Below are 10,504 nucleotides of genomic sequence, written 5' to 3'. Positions count from 1 at the left end.
GTGTTGTAGCCAACGGATTTCCTCTAAGATTAAGGTTGGTGCCATAATAGTTGAGAATATGTAAATGGAAAGGTCTTGAAGGAATTCCTTCAAGAGTATTGACAATCAAGCTATGTTAAGGGAGTGAAAGGTCCAATTGGCTTCTTTGTTGTCGATTTTATTTATAGGTTCCCCTAATAGGTTCCACTAGAGAGATATATTAGACAATATAATGCCCAGGTATTTAGAGTGGAGTTGGAATATATGGATGTGGAGTATTTTTGTTATATGTCTCGGAGCAATTGAAAAAGAAAACTTAATACTTTATTTTTTTTATTTCCATACCTAAAGCTTAAGTGAAGTCATCCAAAATGTGCATGAGGTTCCTTTCCTCTTGGATGGTGGGAGTATCCATATGCATTGTCTCATCACAAAATTGTTGGTGAGTTAAAGGAAGTGTTGAGGGTGCTAGAAATCCATAAACATACACGAGGTCTCTATGATGTGAAGTCCCAATTTGACCTCACATTGTTTGGATTAGGAGCCCCAACTAGAGTATCGACCCAACCACCATAACTATAAGGTTTTCTTGGTTACAATGGATACATTAAGTGATTCTACACATAACCTTTGATAACAACAAGAAATTTGACACTATGAAACACTAATTACAATGTGTAAGAGGATACCTTCTTGGGAGGGGAGACAAGAGTGAGTCTCTAGAAGGAAAGTAATAGTACTATCCTAAGAGAGGAACATGAGAGCAAGGAAATATTTATTATTTATTAATAGTTCACATAGAAACAATGATAATTAAAGAAAATTCAACACAAATTCAACAATATAAGTACAAAATCCAATGAAGTAGCTCAATTTATTTAGCTCATATGAATATAACATATACCATGGACATTGTTAACACCCAGGTTGTTCCCTTTGACTCCCAAGGGAATACGGCCGGGGTAACCACTAACCAATCTTTGGACTACAGTTTCTAGCCAAACTGTAATCAGAGAGGGCTCTCTCTTTATAATTTGTCTCTGTTTTGATAGTATTTTAGGCTAGTTATTATGCTCATGTTTTGGTTTATGTTTTGGTTGAAGGATTTCTTTCAGTGCTTAAGGTATAATGTTCAGACAATAGTATATCATTGGGCAATGGAGTCTAGAGCTGTGAAATGTTGTGAAATGCTGGACTGATGATGTTCAGACTGTAGGGCCTATTGTGTATCTCAAACAAACAAATTCAAACTTAAGTGGTGATGCATGGTCAGCCAACAGAAAGCAATTAAGAATTCTCTGTTAAATTGGTGATGTGAAAGTGAAACATGTTGCACAGGAGCAAACTTGAATTCCTGAAACAAACATCACTGTGAAAGATATATTCTGAAAGTGCAGCAATTAAGAATTACACTTATCAAGATTATAGTTGAAGAAAAACATTCATTAACAACATAGATTGAACCCAGGGTATTGCATGAATAAATCCTGAAGGTTATTCTTTTTCTTTGTTACTAAACACTTAGAAGTTAGAAACATATATGGATTGTATAAGATTGAAACACATGACAAAGAGAGTTACAGAGACTTATTGTATTATGAAGTACACAGGAATCCTGCAGTTTTCAACAAACACCAGGACGCATTCAACACTTCAGAAATCCGAGAAATTCCATCACTTTCTTTATTAAACTCTGAAAGGATTACAGCATAAGAACTTCTTCAGGAGAAATCAACAACAACCCCTCAAGCTTATGCGAGGGGCAAATATATACAAAACGTATTACAAAATATCTCAGGCGTTGAGTCATCTGAGAAATGAAATATCTTCACCAACTTTTCAAGATATTTAGATCAGAAAGTTATTACATCATTGAATACAAAGTAAATGCATCTTTATGCTTGTCAGAAGATATTTTGGCCTTTGGAGGCTACTGAGTCGGTTTGAGTGATCTGCATAAATGCTGAGAAATGCGCTTTTGGAGCTGCTCGGCTGTAGCTTCTCGGTCTGGACACCTGTAGCTTTTCATCTTGCTTTGTTGGCTGTAGGTTCTGCTGAGTTGGCTCAGCTTTCATCTTTAATGCATGCTGATTTTATTAAACTGTGCTGTGCATGACAATTCATATTTTTATGAACAAAATTTGGTGAATGGCTCACTGTTTACAAAATCGTTTGTATTGCCTTGGCCCACCAGTCCTGTGTAGGTAATTGATGCCTGAGGATTGCATCCATAGTCTCCTCTGCCTCTGTATACTTATAAAAATTGGGAGGGGCCTCAAACAGGTGTTTGATTTCATTCATTATAAAAAATAAATTCTCTACTCTGTTATAGAGAGTCTGTCCTGTGGCTGGCCCTATTTCCTCTGAGGTGTTGGGCTTCTCATTGATCTGACTAGTGGCAAATGTGTTAACTCTTTTGGCATACTGGTCATGTGTAAACAATCTCCCTGTGCTGTTCAGTAAGCTAGGGAGCCCTCTGTTTTCTAACACCTGAAACTTTCCCAAAAACCTGTTCACCTCAGTCTGCATATCCTGGGTTCTTCTTTCCAATGTCTGCACTAAGTTTCTCAGTGTGAGAACCCTTTTGATCAGCTGAATGTGCTCAATTCTGTTTGAGATCCCCATGGCAGCCAACTGAGTGCTTGTCCTATTGTTAAGCACATTGATCATCCTGGTGGCTATTTCAGGCATGTTGCTTAGAGCAGCTCTTGATCTCTGAATTTCATTCTGTGCTTTTGGAATGAGGTCCAACTACTCATGGATGGTTTCAATATATTGCCATTGCTCATTTATAGATTGGCCAATGTTAGCCCACAGCACTATTTTAAGCTCAGCCACCACCTTATCTAATTTGAGCTCATTCTCTAGCTCTTTGATTTTATCTTTGAGGGCTTTTATCTCCCTGCCCTTTTCTGCCACAGACTGCTTGGATTTGTCATATCTATCATTCACTTTGGCCAATTTATCCCTGGTCTCATTCAGCTCTGTCATTTGAGCTTCCAGGGCCTGGATCTCATTCCTCAGCTTTTGCATGTCCAGGCTTGGGGCCTGCTCTGTTGTTGGTGGTGCTGCTGAGGTGGATGTTGCTGCTTGTTCTGTCTGTTGAGGAGGAGGAACAGTAGGTGGAGCAGTTTCCTCAAGATTTATCACTTCAGGAGGAGGCTGGGAGGTCTGACCTTCTTCTCTTTGCTTCAAAGCTGCCTGTAATGCTGCCTGTGCAGCCTCTGATTCTCCCAGCTTTTCTTGTGTCTGGATAAGTTGCTTGTAGAGAGACACCAGCAAATCTGTGGCTTCTTTATCATGCCTCTGCTGGGAAACCTCATCTGTTTGAGGGTGGATTGTGGCTGGCATTTTTATCTTTTTCTTCAAAGCAGCCATGTCTGCATCCCTTAACTTCAATATCTCCTGGATGCCCTTGATATCTTTGGGATCATGCCCAATCTCAATAATTATATCTTCTAAGGACCTAATTCTGTTGTCCTTAGCCTGTGATGATGCCCTTTCCAACTCAAGTTGGGCAGCTGTATTATTAAGGCTATTTTCCAACCTATAATTGTCCAGTGTTTTGTCAGCCAAGGAGGCATAGACCATCTCACCTGTTTGCTTATGCAACTCAATTTTATCCATTGGGTGGATGTCTTTGGCAAGGACCTCAAGATTGGTCCTTATATAATCTGCATGAGACTGGGGCTGTGCTACTGCTGGCGAGAAATGACTCATAATCATCTTGCCCTCCTGGACATCAAAAGCAGACATTAGACGTTGCTGGTTGGTGGGAGCCATATTTAACAGATGGTTATACAGCTGTATTTTTATTGTTTCATTCCTTTTCTTGATTTCAATGAACTGCTGCTTAATGCTGAGTTCACCCCTTCTCTGTTGGCTTGAGGAGCTGACTTCTCCTCCCACAGTTCTGTTCTGTTCCTCCTGGAAAGAACTTGCAGATGCTTCCCTGATAGGTGGGCCCATGCCCAGAGACTGCCCTGTTGGCATTTCCTCATCAGAGAAAGGGTTCATTCTCTGTCTTTTCTCACCATGACTTTTTGATGTGGTCAAGGGAGTCTCTCTGTCCCTTTTTCTACTAGTATCCTCCTTTTGTGGAGTTTGGAGGATTGATGCATCAACTGATGTTTCTTGCCTTGGAGGCACCGTATTTTGTGCCTGCTGTTCTGTGGAAATTGGGGCCTCAACTGCCCCTTCTTGCTGTGGGGGCTTCTCTTTATTATGCTTCCCTTCTTCTTGCTGCAATTCCTGTTGTTGTTGTTGTTGTACCTGCTCATGTGGTGGCTCTTCAGTAACCATCTCTTTTTCCTTGTCCTTTCTAGATATATCTTCAGTGGCTTTGGGTGCTTGCTGATTTGCAGTCGAGGAGGATGCAACTGCTCCCACTTGTGTGCTTGGCAGTGAAAACACCTGTGGACAAAGTTCAAGGTCAGCCATCTTTTTAAGATTCCTCACTGCTCTTTGATTCAGCTCTTCTTGTGTAACCGTCTCTTCTAGGGTTCCTCTCCTCCATTTTGCTTGGTTAGCATGTTTTTCAATGTGAGGGATTTTTACATGATCATAGCCAGAGAGCCTATATCTGAGCCTCCTCAAAGTGATGAAGTGGTTGGGGTCATAAGGTTTCCAGAGGAAACTGGTTTGAAGGCCAAGGGACTCAAGCATCCTGTCTGCTTCTCTCCAACCTTCCTCCCTTTGGTTATAGACAAAGTGGCCCAGTTGGTTCCTGACTTTCAATTGTGCTTTCTTGCCTTTGCCTGAAAAGTGAAGCACATCAACATTTCCAAATTGCCTGAAGTATTCTAGGGCAAATAGCCTCATAGGCACATATCTGGGTAGTCTGTAGGGAGGCAGTTCACACCCATACATCCTGATGACGGTGTGGTGCTGGTAAAAGCACCAGTCCCCAATGTTGTATGATTTGGATAACTGCAGGATCCTTTGCATTTCATCTGTGAGCCTCGGAGGAGGTGAGCCCATCATCATTGACATAGCTGGGTGGATGAACCGATCTATGAACTCACAATAAGTATAAGGAGTTTCACCTCTACAGTGGAAAACAGATGACCAATAGACCACTGATCTTGGATTGCCTTGGGCATCCTCTCTTTTGATTGGGAAAGAGAATTTCTGATGTTGATGATATAAGATCAAGTGGTAAATGTAGGAGGTATACCTGAACACTCTTTCTCTTGCTAGGTTCATTAGTTGCTCATGTATTTTTTCTGCTATATAGGTGGCATAGTCATAGCAGATAGGAGACTTGCCAGGAGCAAACATGAGCATGATTACCAGCACAGTTTGATCAACAAATTCAATGGAGTTGTAGCCCAAAATAGGACTAATCATGTCAGCCAGATCTCTGCCCAGTTGGTTGAGGTATACTTGATTGATAGGAGGATACTTCACAGAGTCAGAGCCAATGTATAGCTGGTTTAGTTTGGTAACCTGAGCATCTGTCATTCTGGCTCCTCGATTTATCAGGTCTACAAGTGATAGAGGGACCAGTTTCTTCTCAGTCCTGAAGCAGAGCATATCCTTGATAGCTTCTGGGGTGACATAAAACACAGCTGATCCTAAAGGGTCAAGAACTGCCCTCTGAGTGGGGTCATAATTCTCAGCACACAGATGGATCAAATCAGGGAATTGGTTAACCTGAGGGAGCTTGAAAATAGGGAGGGATGAGCCCCATATGCCCAGCACATCTGTTCCAGCCTCATGCTTAGCCTTCAGTTCATTGAGCAGGTGGATGTGGAACTTAGTACCCATCAACATTTCCTCTGAAATCTAATAGTCCATGTCTGCCAGAGACTGCCATTCCAATTGTCTCTGAGGGGCATTTAATGGAGCAATGTTTAATGCTATTGGAGCCACTGGTGGATCCATGACTTCTCCTAGAATTATGGATAGAGTTGCTATGCAGAGCAACACCAAGAGTTTTCTTTAATGGAAAAAATGTGAATTGTATGGAACAGAGGGTGAGTGAAACAGTTGCAGCAATTGAAATACTGCTTAAAGGACTGATAAAACAGTAGCAGGACTGAGCAAAGTGTTTTCTGTGGTGAATTTGGTCAGTTAAGGTTCCTAGTTCACGACTGCGCGAACTAGCTGTGAATTTCAACTCAATTTGTCAAATGCGGCCCTGCAGGAGTTTAATGGCTTCACTGGCTGGATATAAGTACAGGTCACTGTGTGTTTAACGGTGAAAACAGAGTTTTAAAGTCTGTTAACAGTTTATTTGCGGAATTATGGATAAAACCAGGCTTATGGGATGATTTTGAAGAATACCTGGTGAATTCGTCGGCAAGAGTTGCGAATGCAGGTGCAATGGAGGCTCTGGCGGTCTCGGAATCGACTTTAGTAGGCTGGTGCTGGTTTGGACGTGAGCATCATGCAGAAATAGCAGTAGTGTCTTTTACCAAAAGTGGAAAAAACATGAGATTTTGGCCTAAAAATGGATTTTTGGCAATATTGACGCGTTTTTGGGATGACGTCAGTATGACGTCATCGGGTGGGGTCGGAGTCGGATGACGTCAGCATGATGTCATCGGGTGAGGTGGCGAGCTGCTATTGGTCCACGGAGATGATGCGGTGGCAAACACATTGGCACAGGGGCGAACAAAAAGGTTGACGCGATGGCGGGGTCGCAATGACGTGGGGATGACGTTGGATGAGCGGATCGACTGAAACCGGAAATGGTTAGTGGTTTTATATCGCACCGCTATAGCTACGGAGGTGGAATGTGTCAGGCGTACCTCCGATGCATTGTGGGGAAGGCGCATGGCGGGCGCCTGACGTCACCTTCTGACAGATATCGGAAGGTATCTGTCGGACGTCGGGGCCGTTCCGATATGAACGAGGGCCGTCGGATCACATGGGTCCGATCCGACGGTTGACGGAAGGGTGATGTGATCGGACAATACGGATGGGGGGGCGGGATTAATTTATTATTTGTTTTGGAATTTGCGCCCGGCGGAAAACATTAGGATATGGTGTTTTACAATGTTTTTCAATGTATTTTGGAAATATAACAATGCGGGCGGATACTTTGGTTAAGCGGCAAAAGGTGGGTTTTTGGGTTATTTCACAATTTCAAAGGGGTTTATGGGTAGGAGGGGGTTTTTTATAAGGTTTTTCTTTACAAACGAAGGTTTAATGGGTGGAATGACTTTAAAGAAGGGAGAGGGGTGAGGTTTAGGTTCATCAAAGTGACCAGATGCCAATTTGATCCCTGACAGAGGATTTATTGGCTATAATGCCAAGGGGAGGGATATTTATACAAAATTTGGGGTTTATACACCATGGTGTTATACTACTAGGGAAAGAGTAATATAAGGGAGTAATATAATAGAGTTAGGGTTAATATGGATGAAAGGAGTGGATGAGGGGAGATAACACTAAGTTTATTTGAAAATAACTTAGCTTAAGGAGTAGAGCAAAATGAAAAGAGTTTTAGACAAGAAATGTGGCTTTTAAGGGACTAAAAACCACCATAGAACCATGATTTGCTTCATAAATCACAACTGATGAGGGGATATTAGTAATGAATGGGAAGGGGAATAAGTGGGAAGTTAGACATGCTTCTTTGCTTGCTGCAACCTGATAGAGAAGAAAACTTCTCCATCCATTGACTTTGCTTTGTGAAATAGGTTAGCATACCTTCAATTGTAAGGAATGATACTTCTGCAACCCCCAACTGCCTACCCATCTACTTGCCTAGCATTTTTTGTTTCTTCTTGGAGGGTGCACTTAGGCTTGCAGACCCTTACTTGCCTTTTCTTTTCTTTGGCTTTTTCTTTTTGTTTTCTATCTACTTCTACCCTTATTTCTTCCAAGGTCCCAGATTAAGCTGTTGGGAGCCTTTTCTTCTCTACCTGAACTACTTGTCTGCCAAGATTAAACAGTTTAGATAGACTTCTTTCTCTATTTCTACAACTGAAAATTTAAAACATGGCATGATCCAGATTAGGCTGTTGGACCATCCATCAAAATTTGAGTCCACATCAAGCTATAAGCACAGATTATATTCTCTTGGAAATATGTGATCTTTGCATCTTCAAAGCAGAGCATATTTGGACCTTTTCAATGCCAATCATGAAATATGAAACCTATTGGTATAGGTAGCTAACAGACATCAAACGAATACTCTTAAAATATTCACAATACATGCAAGGAAATGTGTTGGAGCAATGAGATTCTGATCATTAAGTGAAAGATCCAAATACATAGTTACAATGATGAGACATTAGCTCCAATAGTGGAACATTAAGTCATTTCCTACTTCTCCAAGGAATGATTCTCTCTCTTATGTCAACCTAGAAAATCTGAAGCTAGCTCTCCAAAGTCTATGCCTCCAAAGGCCCTTTGCTTGAGTTATGAGGTTTCTTTTATAACAAGAGGAATGAATTTTCATCTACCCCTATGACTCTTGAGATACCCTCATGACTCTTTGACTCCTAAATGACCTTTGAAATTCTATTGACTCTTGAGTCCACATGTGACTTTTCTTATTCCACATGTGATTCTTGGACTTCCACACATTTACATTTTATCATTTTCCTTTTGATAATACATCATTACATTCCACATCATGTGGCAAGGCACATTGACACATATGACATTGAGATGCCACTTATAGAAGCCATGACTTGGCCTTAATGACATGGAACTTCATGATGATCTCGTAATGTGAAGCTCTTCATTTTGTAGCTATGTCTTGTATGCTTGATGGTAGATCTGATTAGTACTTTATCTTCATAAAAGATCTTATTTTTTCTTTATTTTCACACTCCAAAGGGTGTTCGATTAGAATCAAGACCTTTTGAGTTATCATGTAATTTATTTTCATTATGTTATGTGACACAGGGATTACCCCCGCTTACACCCACAGTATGCATGTAAACTGCATAAGCACATTTGTCCCAAGAATTTTAACTCCCTAACGAGTCAAAATATTCAACCATTAATGGTTAAGGCCCTTCCTTAATCTTTGTGGAATAATTTATAGACTAACCAAGTCTAACCCTTAATCCATCCTTTCCTTTCTATCGGAAATCATTCACTCTCATAAACCTTAGTTTAAACCTTTTATTAACACTTAAGCCTGCATATATTTTCAAACCCCCTTATAATTGTACTTTCACATAGAAACCTCATATAGGTGCTTTATTATATTATAAACCCTTTATGATAGAATTCCATTACTAACATACCTTTTCCGCACTTTTTAAAGCCCTTGCACAGTTTCTGAGGTTTCCCTTGATCACTTATCGCAATCGTGATTCTCCGTGGTCACACTAAATACTACTTCCATCCCCGATATGCGATAACATAACCTTCTGGAACTCAAATTATTACACCCGTATCTATACTCCATCGGGTCCGTCTCGAGGCTTCAATCCTTTTTGCTGCGCTCCACCTTCTCCGATCTCTGATCGCGCTTAATGCTTAAGCTAGATTTCAAAAGGATTACTCCTGCATCTATAGATCGTCGAGTCCATGCATCAAAGCCTTCCCCTATACTCTGTCATCCTTCGTTATCCCTGATCTCCGATTGAACAACTTGTGCGACAATCCTCCACTATGGATCTGCACTCAACGAACCCAACGATCCACAATGATTTCGGGTGAGACACAAGCACAGAGAAAACCTGCCTAAAAAGTGGTTTTCTCTCTCTCCTCCGCTTCTACGTGTCACTCAGTTAGTGGAATTGAGTGATTACCCTTCAATACCACTTTCCTGTATAAAAACCACTTTGTCGCTGACTATCTTTCGCGCTCTTCCACCATAAGAATCGATCCTGCCCGTTGATATATAAGATCCAATGGTTGTTGTGCATCACTTCTTCACTTCTCCGCTCTTCTCTTTACTTATATTTTATGCTATTTCTTCAGCGTTTTCTCAATGGTTCAGGTTTCTTCAAAGTTTCTCGTCTTTCTTCTATTCTGCTACTCAATTCACTGATTAGCTTGACTTCTACAAATCCTCACATCGTTGTCTCTCCAAAGCTCCGCTCTGATCCTCCAATTGGATTCAAAGACCCATTATGATTCCTCTGAATCATTCTCTCCTCTGTGTAGTTCTACTAACTACTGCCTGCAACCTTTCTTATAGAATACACAATTTACATGTAATTCAATCATTAGATACTCATTTCACAAACTTACCCAGTTATGGAATAAACCTCTCTCTCTCTCTCTCTCTCTCTCTCTCTCTCTCTCTCTCTCTCTCTCTATCTATCTATATATATATAAGTATAAACAATTGATTACATATCGAGACTCCTTGTCTCTCAGGCCTAATCTTCTAGTTAGTGGCCTCTCCTACACTTTACCCGTAGGCTTACATTTATACCAGAAAGGTTATGTTGAACTAATTCTGGTTCAGATCCTTAATCTACTGAACTAAATCCTAAATGTCCTCTAAGTCCACTTCTAACTCTAGTTAATCCCTAAGAATCTTCTCTAGTTCCTCAAATCATGAAACTACCTTAAGAGTTATAATTGAATTCTAACTCTCTCGTCA

This window comes from Pinus tabuliformis, chromosome 2_1, assembly GCF_031772625.1.
Source record: "Pinus tabuliformis cultivar Carrire ecotype Pingquan chromosome 2_1, CPIR1, whole genome shotgun sequence".
Taxonomy (NCBI): Eukaryota; Viridiplantae; Streptophyta; class Pinopsida; order Pinales; family Pinaceae; genus Pinus; species Pinus tabuliformis.
Note: the sequence above shows the minus strand (reverse complement) of the source record.